Source organism: Choloepus didactylus, chromosome 3 (assembly GCF_015220235.1).
Source record: "Choloepus didactylus isolate mChoDid1 chromosome 3, mChoDid1.pri, whole genome shotgun sequence".
NCBI classification, from domain to species: Eukaryota; Metazoa; Chordata; class Mammalia; order Pilosa; family Megalonychidae; genus Choloepus; species Choloepus didactylus.
Window position 1 is genome coordinate 108,128,946 of NC_051309.1, and position 7,567 is coordinate 108,136,512.

Below are 7,567 nucleotides of genomic sequence, written 5' to 3' on the forward strand. Positions count from 1 at the left end.
GGTCCTACTCACAATAGATCTGCCCCCATAAGAGTGGATTAAAAGAGTTTAGTCTTTTATGGGGTACATAACAGATTCAAGCCAGCACAGTATGTAACTTCTGGATGTTCCTGATGTTTGTGATAGAGCTGAGAAGATCTTTTTCCACACCTTGATTCCCAAGCAAATGAATAGGGCAAAGCCCACCTATATAAGTATTAATCTCATCAAAAGTCTGTTTGCCACCCAAAATAGAGCCCACCTTCTATTCCCATTATATTTTTGTATGACAAACTTTGGTTTCTCTTCTTATACTCCTAAATTTTCTGAGGTATTTGATAGACAATTAGAATTTAACCCACTTCAATACAATCATTATTTTAAAAATTTCAGAGGACCCTAAACAGATTAAATCTGTGTGATATTCATTTTCTAATAAACTAAACATCAAGTTTTGATATGCAATTATCAACTTTAGATTTGCCTTCACTCTACTTCAGTGAGTAAAGTTTTACTGATTTTCTCAAGTTGACTTATTTTCTAATCATAGAGAGGTTTATATGATTTGTAAAGTAGTAAAGGGTAATCCAGAGTTGCCTGTATTTTTATTCCTTGTTTACATACCATTGCTCAAGGGATTTAGTGAGTGTATCAGAACAATTAGCTGAACTATCAACATGAAATTCTTTATCTTCAAACTTTGAAAATTTCCTTCACTCTGGATAAGCATTCCAGTGTCAGATAAGAGTGCAAGCTGTATGTACATTCACAGAGTTATATATTTTGAGGTAGACCAGTAAATCTTTCTTGATTAAAGAAAGAAATAAAATTATAAAATAAAAAAATTTCTGAGAGTAACTTGGATACCCTGCCCATATATATCATTGTAGGCCCATCTGTATTTGAGCAACTCTGGGATTCCCCTTTTACTTTACTTTCACCTGCCTCCTTCCCCAACAATATTAATGACAACAGAGAACCATGTTTGGGTGCAAACGGTACCCATGTCCTCCACCCTCCACCCCCATGGAGGCCTTTGTGAGTCTGTGAGAAAAAAGATAGTGTCCTCCTATTTCCCATTCTTCTCTACTCCCCACAATCTGTGAGGGAGGTGGGTTGGAGCTGGATGTAACCTTTGTGCAACCAGATGGATTTTATGCCCACTGTTTTGTCATGTGCATTACCCTCTCCTTTCTTGGGATTTCACCTAATCACCACCAATATAAAATTCATGGAGAACCCAACAACAGTCAGTGAACCATGATTTATTTCAGGAACATTAGAAGGTTGCCATGACCCTCAATATCTCCTTCAGCATCTTTGACAGCATAAACTATTCCCAGATGTGCATGGTACTTTGCATTTACACAACCCTTTCATAGCATCATTTCCATAACCTTCATAAACATGCAATGGGTGCAGTAATTTTTTAAAAGACAGGATAAAACAGACTCAGAATGTTTGAGTTACTTACTAAAGGTTACACAGTATGTAGTAAATCATTTTCTCTATGTCTGGAGTCCTCTCTACAATATGAAATATATAGCAGATATGCCAATATTAACATATTTTGAAGTAAATATATAGATATAACTAAATTTTTTGTGAGTCTTTAAAGTACCAAATTCAAATCTTCTGCAAGAGGGAAAGCAATGGCAAATAGGTATCATAGGTTTTATTTATTTACATTATTCAACTAATTCTATGGTTATAGAATGATGTAACCCATGACTGTTAATAGATTGAAAATAATCTTGTAAAAATGTGCACCTTCGGGTTTGCGTATCTACAGGCTTTGGCTGCTTGCTCCATTTCTTGGTAACTCATTTTACATTGTGAGTTCAAAAGAGCTTCATTATTATCCCTGTACTTCAAGCCACCTGTTAGTTTATAATAACTATACATTTCAATTCTTAGTCAATTCTAATCACAGATTATTTCAACAATTAAGCATTTTAATGAGTAAAATTACAGGTAATTTGAGTATGATTCTAGGAATAATTCAGTTTTCCTTATAATATCTGAACTTACTTTATTACATGCAGCAGGAAGTCTGCTTTTATTTCAATGGAAAGTCCCATATTCACTCTAAGTAAACAGTGTAAACAGTAAAAACAAATTCCTTTTACTGTATTAAAAATGGGTGGTATTTTCTTTGACCTATCAAGAAATGCTCTGGATTTTGAAGATTTGAATCTTCTCAACTGTGATTGTTTGAAGCTGTATGGACTCCATAAACTGTGTTCTTAAAGTTAATCCATTCTTGTGGGTATGAACCCATCATAGGTAGGATCCTTTGGTGAGTAGGATCTTAGGTTGGTATGTGACCCACCTCATTCAAGAATGTTCTTAATCCTCTTATTGGAGTCCTTTATAAGAGAATGAAATTCAGACAAAGAAAGAAAGCCACAGAAGCAAGATGAAAGCAGTGAAACCCAGAAGAGAAGGGAAAGAGCAGCAGACACTGCCATGTGCCTTACCACATGCCAGAGGAGTCCAGGATCACTGCCAGCCAGTTTTTGGGAAGAATGCATTGCCTTATACCTTGATTTTGGACATTTTTCTCAACTTCAAAACTGTAAGCTTGTAAGTTAATAAATTCCCACTGTTAAAAGCCAACACATATCACAGTATCTGCATTTTGGCAGCTGTGTAAACTAGAACATCCTCTTATAAATCTGATTCTATACAGTCTCATGTTGTAGTTTTTCCAAGAACTGTTGAACATTTCATAAGAAGGGAAATACAGGCAGTAGGAATAGATATAGAAGTCGATGGCTGAGATCTCAAGAGGCAGAAGAAAACACTCAGGAACTGGAGAAAAAACACCTGAAAGTCTACATGCAAAGGAGCAGATGGAGAAAAGAATGAAAAAATATAAGCAATGTCTCTGGGAACTTAAGGATGAAATGAAATACAAGAATGTACATATCATTGGTGTCCCAGAAGGAGAAGAGAAGAGAAAAGGGGCAGAAGCAATAAGAGAGGAAATGATCAATGAAAATTTCCCATCTCTTATGAAAGACATAAAATTACAGATCCAAGAAGCATAGCCTACTCCAAACAGAATAGATCTGAATAGGCCTATGCCAAGACACTTAATAACCAGATTATCAAACATCAAAGACAAAGAGAGAATCCTGAAAGCAGTAAGAGAAAAGCAATCCATCACATATAAAGGAAGCTGAATAAGACTATGCATGGATCTCTCAGCAGAAACCATGGAGGCAAGAAGGAAGTGGTGTGATATATTTAAGATACTGAAAGAGAAAAACTGCCAAGCAAGAATCCCATATCCAGCAAAACTGTCCTTCAAATATGAGGGAGAGCTCAAAATATGTTCTGACAATGAACGAGTTTGTGAACAAGACACCCACCCTACAGGAAATACTAAAGGGAGCACTGCAGAGTGATAGGAGAAGACAGGAGTGAGAGGTTTGGAACACAATTTTGGGAGATGGTAGCACAGCACTGTAAGTACACTGAAAAAAGATAACTATGAATATGGTTGAGACAGGAAGGTTGGGAGCATGTGAGACACCAGAAGAAAGGAGGAAAGATAAAGACTGGGACTGTGTAAATGTGTTCTTTCATGATGGAGAACAAGCAAATGTCAACCTTGCAAGGTTTTAAAAATGGGGAGGCATTGGGGGAGGGATGCAATCAACATAAACTAGAGACTATAATTAACAGAATCATTGTATTATCCTTCCTTTAATGTAACAAAGGTGATAGACCGAGGTAAATTCAGATAAGAGAGGGGGAAATGGGAGGGGTGTGAGACACTTGATGTTGGTGATGTTGTCTGACTCTTTATTCTACTTTGATTTATGGTTATCTTTCCTTTTGCTGCTTCTTTAGCTGTCATTTTTTTCCTCTTTCTTTTTTCCTTTTCTTTTGCATCTCTGCTTTCTTTGACTCTTCCTCCTGCTTTGTGGAAGAAATGTAGATGCCCTTATATAGACAGTGGTAAGGGTGGTGAACACATAAATATGTGACTATACAGGGAATCATCAATTGTTTACTTAGGATGGAATGTATGGCATGTGAAGAAAACCATCTTAAAAAAAATGGGTTGATGATGAATACTTGAGGGCAATATACTGAGTGGAATAAACCAGACACATAAGGACAAATATGGCAGGGTTTTACTGATAGGAACTAATTATAAAATGTAAACTCATAGACACGAAATATAAGGTACCAAGATATAGAATGAGGCTAAAGAATGGGGAGTGGTTGCTTAGTATGAATAGAATGTTCATCTAGGATGAACTTAAATGTTTGGAAATTAACAGAGGTGTCAGTAGCAAGTTGTGAGAATAACTAACAGTGCTGAATGGTGCATGAATGAGGTGGAAAGGGAAGCTCAGAGTCATATATGTCACCAGAAGGAAAGTCGGAGGTCAAAAGATGGGAATGTATAAAACTGAATCCTATGGTGGGCAATGTTCATGATTAACTGTACAAATATTAGAAATCTCTTCCATGAACCAGAACAAATGTATGACAAGACAATGACAAGACAACTAGAAGTTAATAATAGAGGAGAATATAGGGAAAAAATATATACCTATTGCAAATTATATACTACAGTTAGTAGTATTTCAACGTTCTTTCATAAACAGTAACAAATGTTCTATACCAACACTACAAGTCAACAATGGAGGGGGGTTGGTTAGGGATATGGGAGGATTTGAGTTTCCTTTTTTTTTTTTTCCTTTTTTTCTTTCACTTTATTTCTTGTCTAGAGTAATGAAAAGGTTCTAAAAATTGGACAAAAATTAAGTGTGGTGATGGATGCACAGCTGTATGATGGTACCGGGGGCAATTGATTGTACACTTTGTATCTTTGGCTAATTGTACAGTATGTGAACAATCTCAATAAAAATTAAAAAAAAAAGAATGTGAGGAAATGGATTTAGGCTGTTAGCTTAATTTGTGAATTATCTATTTTTCCCCTTTTGTGGAGGAAACAGGATGGAAAGTAAGGGTGTAATTTTATTACTTGTATTTTTTTAAAAAGGAAATATTGAATTTCAAACTCAGACCAGACAACCTATTTTTTTCTGTTCATGGGTCAGTTAAATATTTGGAAAAGGGAGAGATTGTATCTACTGGCTAAAGAGATTTTGTAGAATTAAACACCATTTTTAATTTCAATCAACCAAGTTACCTATTTCATATGATCAAAATAATGATTGGACCACTACATTTAATACATAATCTTTAATAGGAAATGGTAGCTTGGACTTTTCCTATTTCATTTGACATTTACTTCTAAAATATTCATCTATATTAATACACAATACAATTAGGGTAAGCTAAATACTAAAGATGAAATATTTCATCAATAACTCAAAATTAGACATTTTTAGCTGTGACTGAAAGTATTAAAATGAATACTCTTCTGGCAGGATGCCTTCTGCCAGGCATACTACATCTGGTCTTTTTTATTTGTTCCATGTCCAAGAAGGGAGGCCACATAGGAAGAGGAATCAGTGCACAGGCTCCACTGCTGGACATAAAAGATTTTATGTTGATTCAGCCAGAGCCTCCCAGTCCCATCCTGTGAACTCAGCGAGTCACAATTGCCATATACCAACCCAGAGTTTCTGGACGTAGACATATTTTTATTCCTCAACTCATATAGTTTTTCCCTTGTCCCATGTCTCTAGTTCTGTTTTTGGCCCTGAAGGAAGGCAGTGCTCAGGAACACTGAAACAGCATTATTAGAGTGTGAACTCCAGGATGGAAGTTACTCTGTGTCCCTTGGTCTCCCAGCATCCCCAGGATCTATCCTGGCTCCTGACGTCTAGGAGGAACCCATGAGTCACTGCTGAAGGAGAGAATCATGAGGTCTGTCCTGGTGCCATTGCTGGACCTTGGAGGAAGTCAGGCAGTGAGGGGCAACAAGGACATCCCTGTCTAGTCCTGGTTAAAGCCAGAGAGAGAAAAGTACAAATACACTCCCATATGAATACATACATAATTTAAAATCAGGAATCCTGGGCCCATGTTTTAATTTTCCAGCCCAGATAGCTTAACCATAGATGTTCTTCAAAATAACATTCATATTTTCAGTGTTTGAGAAGATCCTTATCCCTGTTTTCAAGGTAGCAAAGTTTGTACAGTAAACAGTGCTTTTTAATAAAGTATTGACACACTTGCAAATATGATAAAAACAATTGTACTGAAATTTATTCCTTTGATATTCAGTTCTTCATTTATTTTTCAAATCCTTCCAATTTCCAGGCTTTTCACTGTGGCAAATGTCACAATAAATATGAGAGTCCTTGGAAAATGTACACTGATATCAGACAGGAGGTACTAAGTGTTGGTGTCTATGATTGACAGGCACTGTGTTTCCTGTCCTGGGGGCTTTCCATGCTTAATGTTTAACCCTTACAGTGATGCTACCAAGGGGAACTATTGAATCCTGGCCTTAGTTACAGATGCAAATTTTGAGGCTTACATTGACTAGTTTTCCCAAAGTTACAAATCTGGCTGTCTCAACAATTCAGATGCATCCATCCTTATTTTTCATTACCATATAACACATTCAAATTATCATTTGTGAATATGGAGATAATTTCTTGATTAAAGCATTTCTAATTTGAGTTTACAAATTAGTCATGATAGACTTGGATAAACTCTCCCTCTAACTAGTGCATGTTTATTTAATGCAAGGAGAGAAATCTTAGGTAAAGATGATATATATTCTAGTAAAGATAAATGGGAATAGCCTATTTCCATTGTAGATTAGGATGTATTGTATATTATACAATAATTATATATTTCACTATTATTTTAAATTTAGACATAAAATAGAAATAATTATTAAAAATTGTATCCATTTATTTATTAAAGAACAAATATAAATTTTATGTTTATTTATTATATAAAAGTGAAAATATTTCCAAAGTAAATTTTTTTTTCTCTGCAGGCCAGGAGACTGGTGAATTTTTGTGGACTTAAAGCAGATATAGTGCCAAATATTTTGTTTGCATTAGTCACACCTATTTCTACACATGGGATCTAGGTCTTTAAGCCACACCCACCAGTTTATTATCAGACCAGTTTGAATCAGTCATGAGAGGATTTTGTATCATTATTTAAAACTGAAATTTGTTTGCAATATGCCATATTCAAATACAATATCTTGATTACATTAGGTTAAATATTTCCACACACATAAATTTTAATCACTCACTCTTTTTATTGTACTTCATGTTTCTACTCCCCCAATCCACAAAGGTGGTTCAGAGTTCTGGCTTCTCTTTGTTTGCATTAAACTCCACCTTCAACTCCATTTGGTGCAGTTAGATAAGGGGAATGAAGATGCAAGACAGTTAAGTCAGGGCCGAGAGCTGTCAAGCTGAGGAAGGTGCTTGTTTCAGTGCTCTCCTCTTCAGAGCAAAGAAGTTTTAAACCAAAAAGTTCACAGTGTCCCTGGTATTTCTCTTCCACTCAATACCAGTCAGCCATGACTGCACACCACCCTTTGCCAGGCAGTAATCCAGGTACTGTGGGGAAGGCAAAGATGAAAAAGAGATGGACTCCACCCAGACCAAGAGGCAGTCTGGGG